Raw genomic sequence first — 20,555 nt, forward strand, 5'->3', positions numbered from 1 at the left:
AACTTAAAATTTGAAAATAAAAATCTGAGCAAATAATAATTTATAATTTATAAATATAAATCTAAAAATTTCTAGTGACGACACGTAAGCAAATAAACTCCTAGACTCAACATATGAGCGCCACATCAACAAATGAGCTCCCCATTTGTATTACTATAAAGATTAATTTAAAAAATTTAAAAATTTCCTATTTTTTATTTTTTGGATATTGTTGGAATTTTTTATTTTCTACTATTAGAAAAAAATAATTTTTAGTATAAAAATTAAAAAAATAATAAATTTACAGATCTGTTGTTTACTAGATATTGCAGGACTTTATTTTATTTTTTTAATTTAAATAAAAAATTTAACCTTATAATTTAAAAATTTGAAAATAAAAAATTTAGTTTTTAAAATTTTAGCTAAAAATATTTTTTTATTTTTTATTCATCGGATAATGCTACGGCAAAACAGTTGACTTTTTTTGATAGACTTGTTCGCAAATTAAGAATAAATTATTTTAAAAAATTTAAAATTTCTCAATTTTTTATTTTTTGGATTTTTGAATTTTTTATTTTTCTACTATAAGAAAAAAATATTTTTTTAGTTTAAAAATTTTAAAAATGAGAAATTTACAGATCTGTTGCATACTAGATATTGCTGGACTTTATTTTGTTTTTCTAAATAAAATAAAAAATTTAATCTTATAATTTAAAATTTTTCAAATGAAAGTTTTATTTTTTTAAAATTTTAAATTTTTCTAAAAAATTTTTTATTTTTTTATTCACCGGATAATGTTACAGCCAAACAGTTGACTTTTTTTATGCACTTGTTTGCAAATTAAGATTAAATTAGTTTAAAAAATTTAAAATTTAAATTTTTTTTTATTTTTTTGAAATTTCTTGAGAATTTTATTTTTCTACTATAAGAAATAAAATTATCTTTTTAGTTTCAAAATTAAAAAAATAAGAAATTTACAGATCTGTTGTATACTAGATATTGCTAGACTTTATTTGATTTTACGAATTTAAATAAAAAAATTTCATCTTATAATTTAAAAATTTAAAAACAAAAAAAATTAGTTTTTTAAAATTTTAAATTTTTCTAAAATATTTTTAATTATTTTATTCATCGGATAATGCTATAGCCAAACAGTTGACATTTTTTATGCACATGTTCGCAAATTAAGAATAAATTAGTTTAAAAAATTTAAAATTTTTCAAATTTTTTTATTTTTTGGATACTTTTTGAATATTTTATTTTTCTACTGTAAGAAAAAAATTATATTTTCTAGTTTAAAAATTAAAAAAATAAGAAATTTACAAATCTGTTGTATACTATATTTTGCTAGACTTTATTTTATTTTTCTAATTTAAATAAAAAATTTAATCTTATAATTTAAAAATTTTAAAATAAAAAATTTAGTTTTTTAAAATTTTAAATTTTTCGAACATTATTTTTTTATTTTTTATTCAATGGATAATGCTAAACCCGGACAATTGACTTTTTTGTTGCACTTGTTCGCAAATTAAGAATAAATTAGTTTAAAAAATTTAATATATTTCTATTTTATTATTTTTTTGATATTATTTTGATATTTTATTTTTCTACTATAAGAAAAATATTATTTTTTTAGTTTAAAAATTAAAAAATAAGAAATTCGCAGATCTTTTGTTTACTAGATATTGCTGGACTTTACTTTATTATTCTAATTTAAATAAAAAATTTAACCTTATAATTTAAAAATTTGAAAATAAAAAATTTAGTTTTTTAAAATTTTATCTAAAAATATTTTTTATTTTTTATTCATCGGATAATGCTACAACCAAACAGTTGACTTTTTTTATGCACATGTTTGCAAATTAAGAATAAATTAGTTTAAAAAATTTAAATTTTTTCAATTTTTTTTATTTTTTGGTTTTTTGAATATTTTATTTTTCTACTATAAGAAAAAAAAATATTTTTTTAGTATAAAAATTTAAAAAATAAGAAATTTACAGATCTGTTGTATACTAGATATTGCTAGACTTTATTTTGTTTTTCTAATTAAAATAAAAAAATTTAATCTTATAATTTAAAATTTTAAAAATAAAAAATTTAGTTTTTTTTTTTATTTTAAATTTTTCTAAAAATTTTTTTATTTTTTTTATTCACCGAATAATGCTACACCCAATCAGTTGACTTTTTTATGTGTAAGCCCCAGATTTTTAGAAAATAAATAATGAATTATTTATAATTATATATTTGATTTTCTTTTTAAAAAGGTTATGAGACTTCATGTTTTAAATTAATTTGGTCTTATATAACTTTCAATTATAATTAAATATTTTTTATTTACTAAAATTAATGGTTTGTGCTTAATTAAAATTAAGAGTTTTAGTGATTGAAAATGAAACAGAATTTTGTATATAATTTAAATTAAAATAATTTAAAGTTTTGATTAATATTATGAATTAAAAGAAAATTTATTTATTTATCTATAATTTTAAATTAAAGTATTTAATTACAAATAATCTGTAATTTGAAAAATAAAATAATATTCTTAAAATTAATTATATTTATTAAATTGAGTTTTAAATCAAAACTCTACTCAAATCCTAAATTCCCAATTTTAAACCCTAATTTCACTAACTCTAACCCCTCTCACCCAAATCACACACGTAACCCCTCTCCACACTTGTTCATCCCTCTGAGTCACGCTCACTCACCACCGCTACTCCCTTTCCCAGATATACACGCACAGACACAGCTCACAAACAACAAAAACATACACACATACACACACTGTGAATCAGAGAAATAAGAGGGAAGAAAGAAAGGGGAAAGAGAGAACGGGGAAGAAGAGAGAAGAGAGGAAGGAGGCGTCACTGCCTGTTGCCGCCGAGCCTGCTCCACCGCCGATCATCACGCTCTGCTGCAGCCATCGCATGCATCGCCGTCCAACGAGCGCCGCCAATCCGTCACCTCCATGGTTGGGTTGTCGTGGCCGTCAAGTCCAAACGAGAGAGAGAGACGCGGTAAGAGAGGTAGGGTCGTGCCCGGACGTCATCACTGGAGGACTGAATGGAGAAGCTCGCTAGTTCTGCTTCTACTTCTAGTTTCTGGAATATGAGAAAACGTCTTTGCCGTTGCTGTTTGTTGGTTTAAGATCGTTGCTGCTGCTCTTGCTCTGTTCTGCCTCTGCTTCTAGTTTCGTAGTTGCTGGAGCCTTTGCCGCCGGGAACCAATGTTAGAGCTGCTCTTGATGATTCTGATGCTGCTACGTAGGTTCCGAGCTGTTGTGTTGTTGCCAGAGGAAGGGAACTCATAGGAAAAATGTCCCCGAGGCTGCTGTTTGGTTTGGTTACGTTGTTAATGCGACACTGAGGTAGGGGATATTTTATTAAATTAAATATTTTAAACTTTGAATGCCTAAGAAGTTTACTGATTTATTGCAAATATATGAATGTTTGATCTATGATGGATTTTGGATGTAGAGTGAATGTGTGACTGGTTGTGTCTCTTGGTAGTTTTATGTGGTTTGAGATCTTGGTTAAAAGAACGTGTATGTTGGTGTGAAAGTTTACTGAAAATGTATTGGGTGTTTGTAATTGTGAAAGCATGTTTTGTTCTTCGTTTGAAATATGTTTGAATGATGACTTTAAAGACGCTTGGTAATGCTGATTTTGGTTTTAAGAACGATTTTGAGTTAAGATCGTGATTGTGACTGGATTGCTGGAAATTCTGGTTCTAATTTTTTATGTCAGATGGTGGTTATTGAACTGTTTGTTTGATTAGGTTGTGATTGTTGTTAATTGAATATGTTAGTTTAATTGTGATATATTGAATTAAGAGTTCCTGGGCAACTTTGGTTAGTCAAAAGAAGGTTAGAAATGTGGTTTTAGATGAATCCTAGGCTTGAATATAAGATTTGGTATGTGAGATTGTTGGAAATATGTTGTGCAGAATTTCTGCAGAAATCTGCATAATTGGCAGCAGAATGAATGAATCTTTGGGAGCAGTCCAGACCTAATTTTTAGACGAAATTATTTTTCTGTAAAACTTTAGTGTGGCTTGAATATTCCATAAAAATTTCAGGGAATTTGGCCAAGTGGTTTGGAAGATATGATTTTTTGAAGTTTAGTGGTTACTGCAGATTTTTCTGGTTTACTGGTTCTGCAATACCAACTTCCAACGCTATAACTTTTAATTTAAATAGAATTTTGAGTTGATTTTAAAAGGATTTTAAAGATCTATCAGTCTATTTTAAGTGAGTACAAGTTTCATGTTCATATCTATTTTGTAGACTTAGATAAGTCACTTGGAATGTCGGTTGTTTGTTGGAAACTCTGAACTGGTTTATGAAAACAGGGCTCCACTTCCAATTGATAATTAATTAATCAAATGAAGTGATATGAACCTGAAACTTGTGGATTCTGAAACTTAGGGATGTTGACTATAATATCACCAAAATTTAGAAGCAATGGATTAGAATTGAAATTATTATGGAATTTATAAAAAACATGGCTGCTGTCCGTTTTTTGGAATTTTTGTAAATGCAACAGCAGAATTTTAAAGCTTATATAAAATTCAATTCTAATCCAAATTCAGTAAAACCTAACTTGAATTAAAGATTAAGATCTCTAGAATTACCTTACCAACATGGTTTTATATTAGACAAACTTAGGAATTAAAAAGGAATGTAAGTTGCCCTAAGAAAGGTTAAAGCTAAAGACATGATATTGAGAGATATAGTGAAGAAAGAAAAATGAAGAATAAGGAATGAAATAAAAGTTGAGAATTATATGGAATGGGCCTTTGTGGTGAGTGCTAATGCGGGAACGTCCGCCTAACTGATAGCATACTGTATGTTTGATTGGGCCTTTGTGCCGAACTGCTAATGCGAAAGTGTCTGCCTAACAGATAGCCTGAGATTGCTAATGCGGGAATGTTCGCCTAATTGATAGCACTGTTTCTTACTGTGATACACATTATTATGATGAGGCCTAATTGACACGGGTAACCGTGATGCCAAGGTGTCTAATTGACACAGTAAAGAAACCATATTCGGGGTTCGCTCCGAGTAACGTCGGGTTGCGGGTAGACAACCGACGCATGAGCTCATGGCCTGCTTAGGAGAGACATGCATCATATTGATTGCGCATTTGCATTTGGTCTTGTTTTGTTTGTTATATTTTCTCTGTGATTGTGCTGCTTGACTTGTTTGTCTTATTGCAATTTGTTTGAGTGTTGATCTGTCTCTTCTGCTATTACTTGGTGTATTGAGGTGACTGAGAATTGGGATTTGTTTTTAGTTTGAAAAGTTAAAAAAGGTAATTAAGTATATGAAGTAAGAGTAAGAAGTATTTCCAAAGGTTTTAGGAAGAAGAAAATAGTTTTATTAAGTAAAGTTAATTATTTGCATGTTAATCATTACTTTTACGTCATTCTCATTTCCCTACTGAGAACTAGTGGTTTGTTCTCACCCCAAAGTCTTCCACCCTTTTTAGTGACACAGGTTCGGAGATTCCGTGTGAAGCTGCGGGCGATTATGAGTTTTATTTAAGTTTATGTGTTGAGTTGTTTTCATAGAATTTTCTCGTCTTTGTTATTTAAGATGTTATTTTATACAGAGGGATAGGAATTGTATCTGAGCTTCTTTTGAATTCTTTTGTATAACAGTTATCATTATTAATAATTAAGTTATTATTATTACCTGTGTGTTCTTTGATGAATGATTTTGATTAATGAGAAACAATATTTTCCGGCATTTTCTTAAAAATTGAAATGTGGTATCGAATTAAAGGTTTAATATTAAATAGTAAATAAGGAAAACAGGTCAGTAACGCCTTGCTTTTGGTACGATCATGACGTGCTGAAAGTTAGGGTGTTACATTATGCACTTGTTCGCAAATTAAGATTAAATTAGTTTAAAAAATTAAAAATTAAAAATTTTTTTATTTTTTGATATTTTTTGAAAATTTTATTTTTCTACTATAAGAAATAAAATTATCTTTTTAGTTTAAAAATTAAAAAAATAACAAATTCACAGATCTTTTGTTTACTAGATATTACTGGACTTTACTTTATTTTTCTAGTTTAAATAAAAAATTTGATCTTATAATATAAAAATTTAAAAATAAGAAATTTAGTTTTTTAAAATTTTAAATTTTTCTAAAAATATTTTTAATTATTTTATTCACCGGATAATGCTACACCCAAACAGTTGACTTTTATTTTGCACATGTTCGCAAATTAAGAATAAATTAGTTTAAAAAATTTAAAATTTTTCAATTTTTTATTTTTTGGATATTTTTTGAATATTTTATTTTTCTACTTTAAGAAAAAAAATTATATTTTCTTGTTTAAAAATTAAAAAAAAAGAAATTTACAGATTTGTTGTATACTAGATTTTGTTACACTTTATTTTATTTTTCTAATTTAAATAAAAAAATTTAAGCATATAATTTAAAAATTTTAACATAAAATATTTAGTTTTTTAAAATTTTAAATTTTCCTAACAATATTTTTTTATTTTTTTATTCAACGAAAAATGCTACACCTGGACAGTTAACATATTTTTTTGCTGCTCTTATTCACAAATTAAGAATAAATTAATTTAAAAAATTTAAAAATTTCCTATTTTTAATTTTTTGGATATTGTTGGAATTTTTTATTTTCTACTATTAAAAAAATATATTTTGTTGTATAAAAACTTAAAAAAAATAATAAATTTACAGATCTATTATTTAATAGATATTGCTCGACTTTATTTTATTTTTCTAATTTAAATAAAAAATTTAACCTTATAATTTAAAAATTTGAAAATAAAAAATTTAGTTTTTTTAAAATTTTATCTAAAAATATTTTTTTATTTTTTATTCATCGGATAATGCTAGGGCAAAACAATTGACTTTTTTTGATGGACTTTTTCGCAAATTAAGAATAAATTATTTTAAAAAATTTAAAATTTTTCAATTTTTTATTTTTTGGATTTTTGAATATTTTATTTTTCTACTATAAAAAAAATAATTTTTTTAGTTTAAAATTTAAAAAATAAGAAATTTACAGATCTGTTGTATACTGGATATTGCTGAACTTTATTTTGTTTTTCTAATTAAAATAAAAAAATCCAATCTTATAATTTAAAATTTTAAAAATAAAAAATTTAGTTTTTTTTAAATTTTAACTTTTTCTAAAATTTCTTTTATTTTTTTATTCACCGGATAATGCTACACCCAAACAGTTGACTTTTTTTATGCACTTGTTCGAAAATTAAGATTAAATTAGTTTAAACAATTTAAAATTTAATTTTTTTTTATTTTTTAAAATTTCTTGAAAATTTTATTTTTCTACTCTAAGAAATAAAATTATCTTTTTAGTTTAAAAATTAAAAAAAATAAGAAATTCGCAGATCTTTTGTTTACTAGATATTGCTGGACATTATTTTATTTTTCTAATTTAAATAAAAAAATTTAATCTTATAATTTAAAAATTTAAAAATGAAAGATTTAGATTTTTAAAATTTACAATTTTTTCAAAAATATTTTTATTATTTTATTCACCGGATAATGCTACACCCAAATAGTTGACTTTTTTATGCACTTGTTCGCAAATTAAGAAGAAATTAATTTAAAAAATTTAAAACTTTCCTATTTTTTTATTTTTTGGATATTTATTGAATATTTTATTTTTCTACTATAAGAAAAAAAATTATTTTTTTAGTTTTAAAATTAAAAAAATAAGAAATTTGCATATATGTTGTTTACTAGATTTTGCGGGGCTTTATTTTATTTTTCTAATTTAAATAAAAAAATTAACCTTGTAATTTAAAAATTTGAAAACAAAAAATTTAGTTTTTAAAAATTTTAATTTTTTCTAAAAATATTTATTTATTTATTTTTTTATTCACTGGATAATGCTACACCCAAACAGTTGACTTTTTTTATGGACTTATTCGCAAATTAAGAATAAATTAGTTTAAAAAATTTAAAATTTTTCAATTTTTTTATTTTTTTGATATTTTTTGAATATTTTATTTTTCTACTATAAGAAAAAAATTATTCTTTTAGTTTCAAAATTAAAAAAATAAGAAATTTACAGATCTGTTGTGTACTTGATATTGCTAGACTTTATTTTATTTTATGAATTTAAATAAAAAAATTTCATCTTATAATTTAAAAATTTAAAAATAAAAAATTTAGTTTTTTTAAATTTTAAATTTTTCTAAAAATATTTTTAATTATTTTATTCATCGGATAATGCCATAGCCAAACAGTTGACTTTTTTAATGCACATGTTCGCAAATTAAGAATAAATTAGTTTAAAAAATTTAAAATTTTTCAATTTTCTTATTTTTTGGATATTTTTTGAATATTTTAATTTTCTACTTTAAGAAAAAAAAATTATATTTTCTAGTTTAAAAATTAAAAAAATAAGAAATTTACAAATCTGTTGTATACTATATTTTGCTATACTTTATTTTATTTTTCTAATTTAAATAAAAAATTTAATCTTATAATTTAAAAATTTAAAAATAAAAAATTTAGTTTTTAAAAAATTTAAAATTTTCTAACAATATTTTTTTTATTCAACGGATAATGCTAAATCCGGACAGTTGAATTTTTTTGTTACACTTGTTCACAAATTAAGAATAAATTAGTTTAAAAAATTTAATATATTTCTATTTTTTTTATTTTTCGATATTATTTTAATATTTTATTTTTCTACTATAAGAAAAATATTATTTTTTTAGTTTAAAAATTAAAAAAATAAGAAATTCGCAGATCTTTTGTTTACTATATATTGCTGGACTTTACTTTATTATTCTAATTTAAATAAAAAAATTTAACCTTATAATTTAAAAATTTGAAAATAAAAAATTTAGGTTTTTAAAATTTTATCTAAAAATATTTTTTATTTTCTATTTATCGGATAATGCTACTGCAAAACAGTTGGCTTTTTTTATGCACATGTTCGCAAATTAAGAATAAATTAGTTTAAAAAATTTAAAAATTTTCAATTTTTTATGTTTTTTGGATATTTTTTGAATATTTTATTTTTCTACTTTAAGAAAAAAAAATATATTTTCTAGTTTAAAAATTAAAAAAATAAGAAATTTACAGATCTGTTGAATGCTAGATTTTGCTAGACTTTATTTTATTTTTCTAATTTAAATAAAAAATTTAATTATATAATTTAAAAATTTAAAAATAAAATATTTAGTTTTTTAAAATTTTAAATTTTTCTAACAATATTTTTTATTTTTTTATTCAACGGATAATGCTACACCTAGACAGTTGACTTTTTTTGTTGAACTTGTTCACAAATTAAAAATAAATTAATTTAAAAAATTTAAAAATTTCCTATTTTTTATTTTTTGGATATTGTTTGAATTTTTTATTTTCTACTATTAGAAAAATATATTTTTTAGTATAAAAATTAAAAAAATAATAAATTTATAGATTTGTTATTTACTAGATATTGCTGGACTTTATTTTATTTTTTTAATTTAAATAAAAAAATTTAACCTTATAATTTAAAAATTTGAAAATAAAAAATTTAGTTTTTTATAATTTTATCTAAAAATATTTTTTTAATTTTTTATTCATCGAATAATGCTGTGGCAAAACAGTTGACTTTTTTTGATGGACTTGTTTGCAAGTTAAGAATAAATTATTTTAAAAAATTTAAAATTTTTCAATTTTTTTATTTTTTGGATTTTTGAATGTTTTATTTTTCTACTATAAGAAAAAAATATTTTTTTAGTTTAAAAATTTAAAAAATAAGAAATTTACAGATCTGTTGTATACTAGATATTGTTGGACTTTATTTTGTTGTTCTAATTAAAATAAAAAATTTAATCTTATAATTTAAAATTTTAAAAATAAAAAATTTAGTTTTTTAAAATTTTAAATTTTTCTAAAATTTTTTTATTTTTTTATTCACCGGATAATGCTACACCCAATGATAAACCCCATTTTTAGGGTTTATCTTGTATTGAATTTAGAGTATTTTGATGACCTTTTCTCGCATTTAGCCTATGAATTAGCATGGTTTTGTAATCTCTCCCATATTTGTGCTTAAGTGTAAAAACATGCTTTTTAAGCCTTATTTTGATGAATTCTAATTCCTCTTTGATTCCATAAGATGCCTTGATGTGTTTGCTAGTAATTCCAGGATTGAAATAGGCTAGGCAGGGATCAAAGGGAGCATGGAACGAAGCATACAAGTGGAGAGAAGCATAAAAAGTAAAAGAAGTGAAATCAGCCATGCACGCGCACGCGCACAAGGCGCTCGCGCGCATATTGCAGAATCGGCCAGGGACGCGCACGGGTACCGTGCGCGCACGTGTACCGTGCGCGCACGCGTCGCAACCCGCACATGACTTCATTAAAGCAACACGTGCCTGGCAATTTTGAAGGGTTTCTGAACCCATTCTGGCGCCAGTTGCTGAGAGAAAGAAATAAAAGGATCAAGGATTGAAGGGGGGAGACATTGAATATGTTAGTTACCATTAGTCATAGTTTAGTTTTTGGAAGTAGTTTCTAGAGAGAGAAGCTCTCACTTCTCTCTAGGATTAGGATTAGGATTAGGTTTAGTTCTTAGATCTAGATTTTAATTCATCTTCTTCTACTTCTATCTTCTCAACTCCTTGTTGTTACATTCATTCTTCTTCCATTCTCTTGTTGCAATTTCCTTTATGTTGTTCTTATACTTTCTTGTAGATCTAATATTTGTTCCTTCCATTTTCTTTCAATTCAATAAGAGGTAATTCATAATAATTGTTCTTCTTTGCTTTTCTATTGTCGATCTCTTACCTTTGTAGTTAGATCTCTCTTTAATTCTTGCAATTTATGTTGTTTACTTTTATTGCCTTGTATGTATTTGTTGAAATGCCTCTTCTAGATATAGTATAGATTTTGTTCCTCTTGGCCTAGGTAGAGTAATTAGTGACACTTGAGTTATCTAATTCCTTTGTTGATTGGTAATTGGAGAGATTGCTAATTGGTTTGGAGTGCACTAAAGCTAATCTTTCCTTGGGAGTTGGCTAGGACTTGTGGCTCAAGTCAATTCATCCACTTGACTTTCCTTTATTTAGTAAGGGTTAACTAAGTGGTAGCAATGAACAATTCTCATCACAATTGAGAAGGATAACTAGGATAGGACTTCTAATTTTCATACCTTGCCAAGAGCCTTTTATAGTTGTTAGTTTATTTTCATTGCCATTTACTTTTCATGCTTCTTATCCAAAACCCCAAAACACATTTCTAACCAATAACAAGGCACTTTATTGTAATTCCTAGGGAGAACGACTCGAGGTTTGAATACTTCGGTTTATAAAATTAGGGGTTTGTTACTTGTGACAAACAATCTTTTGTATGAAAGGATTTTTGATTGGTTTAGAAACTATACTTGCAACGAGAATTCATTTGTGAAATTCTATACCATCAAAAATCTAATCATCAAAATGGCGCCATTGCCGGGGAGTTGCAATGGTGTTATGTTATTGGTTATTGCATATATGTGAATATTGTGAAAATGTTTGCTCTTTGCTTCTTTGTTAGTTTTTAGTGTGTTCTCTTTATTTGTTACTAATTTTTTGTTTTTGTTTTTTTTTTGCCTTCTCTTACTATCATGAATTCTCATTTTGGCTATGAGTGTGATTACAACTATGTTGTAGGAAGTGGAGATTACAATGAAGAGATGTATCAAGGATGGGATAATCAAGGGTGGGAAGAGCCATATGCTTATGATCAATCCTCATGGCAACAACCCCCACCAATGCACTATGAAAAAGAGCCATTCTATGATGCATATCAATCCAATGGCTATGGTGAATCACCTTGTGACTTTCAAGAACCACCACCATATGCCTATGATCCATATCCTCAACATAACTCTCAACCATACTCACAAGCCCCTTCTTACCAACCACCTTCATATGACCCTAATCCATACCTATCCTACCAACAACCATATGAGCCATACGAACCATATATAGAGCCACCTCCCCCACATTATTACCAAGATGAACCACCTCCAATATATGAAAATTTTCAACCACAAGATGAATACTACTTTCCACCACAACCTCCCATGGAAGAATACTCATATCCATTGATCCAAGAGCCACATTATCCTAATCATATAATCCAAGAGGAACAAGAGTCAATGGATCATCTCAAGGAAGCATTGGATCAATTTCAAGCAATCATGGAGTGTGTTGTGCAACAAGTGGAAAGAATGGAAAATATTGAACCACCACAACTCTACCAAGAAGAACCACCTTTCCATTTTGAACCCTTTCCCCAAAATGATGAATCCTTCCACCTACCCCAACCTCTAATGGATGAAACCCTTGGTGTTCTTGTTCAAGGATAAGAAGAGATGAAAAGGGATGTGCAAAATTTCATGGCCGCCTTGGATGCGGTAACAAATCAATTAGCCTCCCAATACTTGAACACTCAAGGAACTCCCATGGCTACATGTGGAGAATCGAATGAAGAACATAGCATGAAGGAGAGATTGGAAACTCCGGTGGGAAATGAGAGAAGTTGCTTTGTATTGGAACAATTGGAGGAAGCTTTAATTGTTGAAGACACGGAAGAAGTGGTAGAAGACTTAGGAGATGCGGAGCCTCCATGGGAACATAGAGTTGAAGAAAACCCCTCCAGATGATTGAAATTGATGCTAGGGAGGAAAGTGCACACCTTCCAAGGCATATTCCATATGAACACTTGGATGGGATAGAGAAAGAATTGAGTTCCCTTGGTGATGAAGAGCAAGCATCAAGTCCTAGTGGTGGAGAATCCTTTGAACTTGAAGAACTTTCTCCCGATGCATTTGAAAATGTTGTGGAGGTAAACTTCTTTCACCCTCCCAATTATAGTTTGATTAAGGGAAAAGGCTTAGATAGTATTAATGAACAAAGGATTGAATTAGAGAAATCTTGTGAAGAGGTGGAAGTCCTTAGAAATAGAAGGACGAGGGTTGGTTATGCTTTGTCAAGATCGTTGGAAGCATCTTTGCCTAGGTTGTCATCTGCCCCTTCACTTGAGTGGGTAAAATTCATTTCTATTAGCTTTATTGTACCACTTGAGTATGGCTTGCTTGAAACGGATGGTCAACTTAGGATGCTTTGTGGGATGAAGCGTAAGCGAAAGATGTTTCGTTGTTGGCGTTGTAAATCAAGGCTCATTTTGGTTGATACCTCAAGAGTTGAATACAAAGGTGGGAATAGTGCTCAAATATATGGGTCTAGGAGGATTGCTGGGCACTTCATAGAGAATTTACCTTACTCACCACCCGGTTGGACTAATAATGATGATCAATCTCAAGACGGGTGTGAAAACAAAGTGTGGGATCTCGGATTAGAAAAAGAGGATCAACTTTGGGAGCCCCAAGTTTGTGAAGAACTCCGTCAACACTTGGCTCAATCCATAAGAAATCTTGGCGCACAATGGAGAACCAAGCATTGCTGGGAGTTCCAAGATGAGCACAAGCACAAGCCACCTTGAGAGGAGCTCCCCATAAGTCCAACTTAAGGACTTAAAATAAAAGTGCTAGGTGGGAGACACCTCACCATGGTAAACTCTTTCCACTCTCTTTTAATTCTGCTCAATAAGTGATTTGAGTTGCCATTGTAGGTAGATGTTTCATATAGATTTGTTTGTACATCTCAATTGTTAGCATAGTCACATGTATGTTGTGTTAGTAGTAGATGAATAATATCAAATTGCATGTTTTGGTGAATTAGATGATAGTTGAGCGAATAAAGAGTTGTGAGCATTATAGGGAGCACCTTAGCACAATTTTCTGTTAAAAAAAAGGGGGGGGGGTGGACGCGCGCGCATGATGTACTCGCACGCGTCCCTGAGAAGTTGCATCATCACCCAAATTCCAGAGAGTTGGGCTAGATCTGGGCCAACCTTGAGCCCCCAGCCTAATTCACCTTACGCGGACGCGCACTTGCCACGTGTGCATCCCCTAGCTGATGCCACCACTCCAGGCCTTTGTCCAGAAAGTTGGGCGTGCGTCAAGCCCATTCTAAGCCTCCAGCCCAACCTCATGTACGCGTGCGCGCACTATACGCGTACGCGCCGATACATAGTTTCCTCATCCACGCTTGAGCGCGCTGTACGCGCACGCGTAGGTCTCTAATTTCACTAATGTGCGCGGACGCGCCCTGTACGCGCCCGCGCCAAATCAAAAAGGGGGATAACCCTAATGCGCGAAGAGCACTGCGCAATCACGCACCCCTCTTCTTCTCCCTTTTGCCATCTCCCTCTCCTTCCCATACCCCGTCACTCCGCAGTTACCGCCGCCATCGCCGGCGACAAACACCGCGAGGACGGCCCCCCTCTCTCTTTCTCCATCAATCAACACTTCCCTCTCACTCTCTCTCTCATCGCCGCCAGCACCCCTTCACACCGCCACTGCTCCGAGGTGACCACCATCCACGGTGGCGCGTTCTACCTTGCCGGCACAGCCCTCAGTCTCTGCTGCCCCTGTCCCGATTCTACTTCCCTACTTCCCATTTCCATTTCTTCTCACTCTGCTCCCAGGTTCCTGCCCCAACTCTGCTTTCTGTTACTGTTAGCACTGTTAGCTGTTTGTAGTTAGTTAGAATTGAAACTTTGCATGTTGGGATAGATAGAAATAATTGTGGTTAGGTAGCTAGGGCTGGATAGAGGATTCTAGGTCTGATAAGTGCTCCGTTTGTGCATCATTCGTTGTTTGTTTACTTGGGTGTTGTATGCTGATTTTGGATTGCCATGTATGGCATTTGTGTTGTTGGTTAATATTTCACTGCTGCTGTGCTGAATTGATGTTGTTCTCTTGCTGTTTGTGCCACCTGCTATCCGGGACCGTCCAATTTTAAGCCAAAATGCTACCTAATTTTCAAGAAATTTGTTTTCATCTTAATCTCTATTACAAATTTGGGCTAATTTTCGTTTACTTTTGACTTCTGGGATTTGCACCAATCATTGTGAACAAGATTTCTATGTCTAGCCACAACTCCTCTTTTATTGAGCCTAAATATCATCATACCACTAATCCACTTTTCTAACTCACTAATTTCTTTAACCATTTAACTTCTACTCACATTTAACCCTCTTTAACCATTCTTTCAACGGTATGATGATTTTTTTGCTTAATGAGTAAGAGTTGTTGACTTTTGTGAACATTGCATTCTTGGTTTACTTGTTCACTTATGCTTACTTGTTCACCAATTTTCTCAAAGTTCAGTTCACATCATGATTGTTCATTAGCCAATTGATATCCTGAACATGCTTTCTTTGCTTTGTGCTAAGTGCTTCATTGCTTATATTCTATCATACTTTTCAGGATGTCGGACAAAGGAAAAGCTATAGCCACTACCTCCAAGAAAAGAAAGCATTCTACACCCTCTATTCCCTCCATTTACAAGAATTATGCTAAGAATCCGTTGAATGACGAAGAAAAGGAAAATCAGTTGCTACCTTCTACCGATCCAACAAAGTTTCCCAATCTTTACTGTGAGCTTCGCCTTCCCAAGTATTGGACGACGAAATTGAATACTGAGAAGAAGCTTGCCCTTCCCAATGATGTGAGACGAGCCATTACTAGTCGCATCCTAGAGTTGGGTATGGACTTTGTTGATAGAGATTTGGGAGATATCAACATTTCTTGGGTTAAGGAATTCTATTGCAACTTCTTCCGTCCTACTTTAGATTCAGTTCAGTTGAGGGGTAGAGAGGTTATAATCACTAAGACTGCTATAGAGGAGGCATTGCAGTGCCGACATCTTACTGATGGCACCTGCGCTCATCAGCAGGCTGAGATAGCTATTCAGAGCATGACCTTCGACTATGAGGCGCTTAGGCGCGTGATTGCTATACCAGATGCTACTTGGGTCATGGATGCGAACAACACTAAGCCTAAGGGGATGCTATTTGCTCATCTGACTAGAGAGGCCAAGACTTGGCAGATGATATTTGCCCACTATGTCTTACCCACCACTCACTTTTCTGAGATCCCTATGGAGATGCTACTTTTGATTGGTCGTGTTATGGAGGGAAAGGAGGTTTACTTTCCTCGATTGATTCGGCAGTGTATGTGGCGAGCACATATTCGTGGCCTACTTCCGTTTCCCACCTTGGTTACCAGTATGGCCGCCTTAGCTGAGGTCCCTTGGTTAGATGATGATGTGACACCACCACCCCCAGATGACGATGACAAGGAGGTTACTATCCCTTTGGGTGGATGGGTGCACGAGAAGCCCCCAGCTAGACGCCGATCTAGGGCTAGAGTAGTTGTAGGGACGGCTGGACCTTCAGCAGCCCCGTCCTCTTCTACAGCAGCAGCCCCATCTTCTTTGACAACCCCTTCTTCAGCACCTGAGCCGACTTACCTACTGGTTCAGCGTCTGTTTCGGTTTTTGGAGTGCGAAAAGCGCCAAATCATGTGCCGACTGGATCGGATGGATCAGGCTCTCATCTCCCTGGGCGCCGAGTTACCTCCGCTCCCAGACTCTCCAGCCTCCGATAAGCAGGATCATCAGGAGGAGGATGTTGATGAGCCGACTCAGCAAGATGCACCTCCAGCAGCACCTGACGCCACAGAGACTCCACAGTCCCATAAGGAGCCGGTCCCACAGCCTCAGACAGAGTCCGCACCTACCGTTGTACCTTCCCCTGATCCTTCGGTTTAGCATCGAGGACGATGCTCGATCTTAATTGTGGGGAGGTCACCGGTAGCATCATTAGAGGACCGGTGAACATTTTGGCCACTTTCCTAGTTATCTTACTTTGCATACCTTTGTATATATTTGATGCATTTTGAGTTTATTTTGGATACTCTTACTATTTTGGTTCGTTTTGGATACCCTTACTGCTTATTTTGGATTTTAGATGTTTTGGATGCTGTTGGATATTTTAGATACTTTAGATGCTAGATTCCATACTTTTAGTTGGATTTTTCTTTATATACTTTTGCATATCCTTCTTTTTAGCTTATAGTGTGATTAGAAATCATGTTTGAATTGCAAAAAAAAAAAAATTTAGTCACCCTTTTTGCATAAGAAATTGTTTTAAGTGAAAAAGGAAAGGGTAAACTAGGGAATTTTTGAATTTTTCAATCACAACAATGCTTAGTCAAATATTGAGATTTTCCAAGGAACTTAATTATAGGGCACCAACCAAATTGATTGAAGGAAATTTTTGATGAAACTTGCTTGAATTTCATACTTTGTGAAGCATGTATTGAACTAAGAACACAAGCTTGTGAGACTTGAGCCTATTGATGTGGTTACATTTTATAACCACATATCTTCCATTCTTGTGTGCAATTGTTCTCTTTCTATGATTGTGATCCTTGATTTACTTGATTCTATATGTCCATTTATTTCTTGTATTCATGCATTTGTATGATTGAGGCCATTATTTCATTAGCCCACTTACCCAAATAGCCTACCTTTTACTCTCCATTGTTAGTCAACCTTGAGCCTATGCTTAACCAACGTGTTCTTATTTTAGCACATTACAAGCCCAAGGCAGAAAACCAATGAAAGTCCCTTGCTTGGATCTTTGATTAGCCTAGGCTAGTGAGAGTGTTTATTATTCAAAGATGGTGAGGCTTGGCAACATTGGATGGGATAAAAAGGGTAGTACACTTCCATATTTAGGAATTGGGAATATATTCATGTATTGATTGAATGTATAAGACCTTATGCAATTGCTGTCCTTGTGCAAAGAAAAAAAAAGGGAAAGAAAAAAAGTAATATATAAAAAAGAAAGAGAAAGAAGAAAATGAAAAGGAAGCAACCAAAGGGGACACAAAGCCCCAAAGTGAAGCTCAATAAAAGGGGATCAATGCATAAGTGTTATGAATCAAGGAATAGAATGCATGAATATGTAAGAAAAAGTGAAGAATGGGTAGTTAGAATAGTTTGAATTTGTATAGGTCATTATATAGTTAGGTGGGAAAGTCTATGCTAATCCAAGATCCAAACTCTAGTCCACTTAACTATAAATGATCTTACCTTGACCCTAACCCCATTACAACCTAAATGAAAGACCTCATGATGAATGTATGCATGCATTGAATAAGTGTTGATTGTTAGAAGAAAATCAAATTTTGGAAAGTATGATTAGAAGGGAATTGAGTGAATTAACCCTTAAACACTCGAGTGAATAGAGCGGATACACATCCGGTGAGGGTTCGAAAGTTCAATTACATGTGTTCACCCATATTATCTATATTCTTGCAAGCTTGAATTTCTTTTGATAAGTTTCAATGCAATTGTGGTTTGGACTTAATTCCTATTTTCCTAGCTATTGTGCTTATACATGTCTCTTGGGAATTAATATGTTTGGACTAAGCATTTCCATTTGCTTTAGATAATTGCATCTAGATAGGATTCATATCGCTTAGTTGCATTTAAATAAATGTCATACCCCTTAGTTCCTTCTTATTTTAGCATGAGGACATGCTAAGGTTTAAGTGTGGGGAGGTTGATAAACCCCATTTTTAGGGTTTATCCTGTATTGAATTTAGAGTATTTTGATGACCTTTTCTCGCATTTAGCCTATGAATTAGCATGGTTTTGTAATCTCTCCCGTATTTGTGCTTAAGTGTAAAAATATGCTTTTTAAGCCTTATTTTGATGAATTCTAGTTCCTCTTTAATTCCATAAGATGCCTTAATGTGTTTGCTAGTAATTCCAGGATTGAAATAGGCTAGGCAGGGATTAAATTGTAGCAGGGAAGGAAGCATACAAGTGGAGAGAAGCATAAAAAGTCAAAGAAGTGAAATCAGCCATGCATGCGCACGCGCACAAGGCGCTCGTGCGTATATTACAGAATCAGCCAGGGACGCGCATGCGTACCGTGCGCGCACGCGTCGCAACCCGCACATGACTTCATTAAAGCAACACGTGCCTGGCGATTTTGAAGGGTTTCTGAACCCATTCTGGCGCCAATTGCTGAGAGAAAGGAATAAAAGGATCAAGGATTGAAGGGGGAGACATTGAATATGTTAGTTACCATTAGTCATAATTTAGTTTTTGGAAGTAGTTTCTAGAGAGAGAAGCTCTCACTTCTCTCTAGGATTAGGATTAGGATTAGGTTTAGTTCTTAGATCTAGATTTTAATTCATCTTCTTCTACTTCTATCTTCTCAACTCCTTGTTGTTACATTCATTCTTCTTCCATTCTCTTGTTGCAATTTCCTTTATGTTGTTCTTATACTTTGTTGTAGATCTACTATTTGTTACTTCCATTTTCTTTCAATTCAATAAGAGGTAATTCATAATAATTGTTCTTCTTTGCTTTTCTATTGTCGATCTCTTGCCTTTGTAGTTAGATCTCTCTTTAATTCTTGCAATTTATGTTGTTTACTTTTATTGCCTTTTATGTGTTTGCTGAAATGCCTCTTCTAGATATAGTATAGATTTTGTTCCTCTTGGCCTAGGTAGAGTAATTAGTGACACTTGAGTTATCTAATTCCTTTGTTGATTGGTAATTGGAGAGATTGCTAATTGGTTTGGAGTGCACTAAAGCTAGTCTTTCCTTGGGAGTTGGCTAGGACTTGTGGCTCAAGTCAATTCATCCACTTGACTTTCCTTTATTTAGTAAGGGTTAACTAAGTGGTAGCAATGAACAATTCTCATCACAATTGAGAAGGATAACTAGGATAGGACTTCTAATTTTCATACCTTGCCAAGAGCCTTTTATAGTTGTTAGTTTATTTTCATTGCCATTTACTTTTCATGCTTCTTATCCAAAACCCCAAAACACATTTCTAACCAATAACAAGGCACTTTATTGTAATTCCTAGGGAGAACGACCCAAGGTTTGAATACTTCGGTTTATAAAATTAGGGGTTTGTTACTTGTGACAAACAATCTTTTGTATGAAAGGATTTTTGATTGGTTTAGAAACTATACTTGCAACGAGAATTCATTTGTGAAATTTTATACCATCAAAAATCTAATCATCACCCAAACAGTTGACTTTTTTATGCACTTGTTTGCAAATTAAGATTAAATTAGTTTTAAAAATTTAAATTTTAAATTTTTTTTTATTTTTTTGATATTTCTTGAAAATTTTATTTTTCTACTATAAGAAATAAAATAATATTTTTAGTTTAAAAATTAAAAAAAATAAGAAATTCGCAGATCTTTTGTTTACCAGATATTGCTGGACATTATTTTATTTTTCTAATTTAAATAAAAAAATTTAATCTTATAATTTAAAAATTTAAAAATAAAAGATTTAGCTTTTTAAAATTTATAATTTTTCTAAAAATATTTTTGCTATTTTATTCACCGGATAATGCTACTACACCCAAATAGTTGACTTTTTTATGCACTTGTTCCCAAATTAAGAAGAAATTAATTTAAAAAATTTAAAACTTTCCTATTTTTTTTATTTTTTGGATATTTATTGAATTTTTTATTTTTGTACTATAATAAAAAAAATTATTTTTTTTGTTTAAAATTTAAAAAAATAAGAAATTTGCAGATCTGTTGTTTAATAGATATTGCTGGGCTTTATTTTATTTTTCTAATTTAAATAAAAAAAATTAACCTTATAATTTAAAAATTTGAAAATA

At 30.8% G+C, this 20,555-nt stretch overlaps 1 long non-coding RNA gene across 1 annotated transcript; it reads left to right on the plus strand.

Annotated features, from left to right (window-relative positions):
- Positions 1-2,565: 2,565 nt before the first annotated feature.
- Positions 2,566-5,673, plus strand: LOC140174364 (uncharacterized). The gene is made up of 2 exons (XR_011863547.1): positions 2,566-3,346; positions 5,469-5,673. It is a non-coding gene; the product is annotated as an uncharacterized lncRNA (long non-coding RNA).
- The last annotated feature ends 14,882 nt before the right edge of the window (positions 5,674-20,555 follow it).

This window comes from Arachis hypogaea, chromosome 1 (genome assembly GCF_003086295.3).
Source record: "Arachis hypogaea cultivar Tifrunner chromosome 1, arahy.Tifrunner.gnm2.J5K5, whole genome shotgun sequence".
Taxonomy (NCBI): Eukaryota; Viridiplantae; Streptophyta; class Magnoliopsida; order Fabales; family Fabaceae; genus Arachis; species Arachis hypogaea.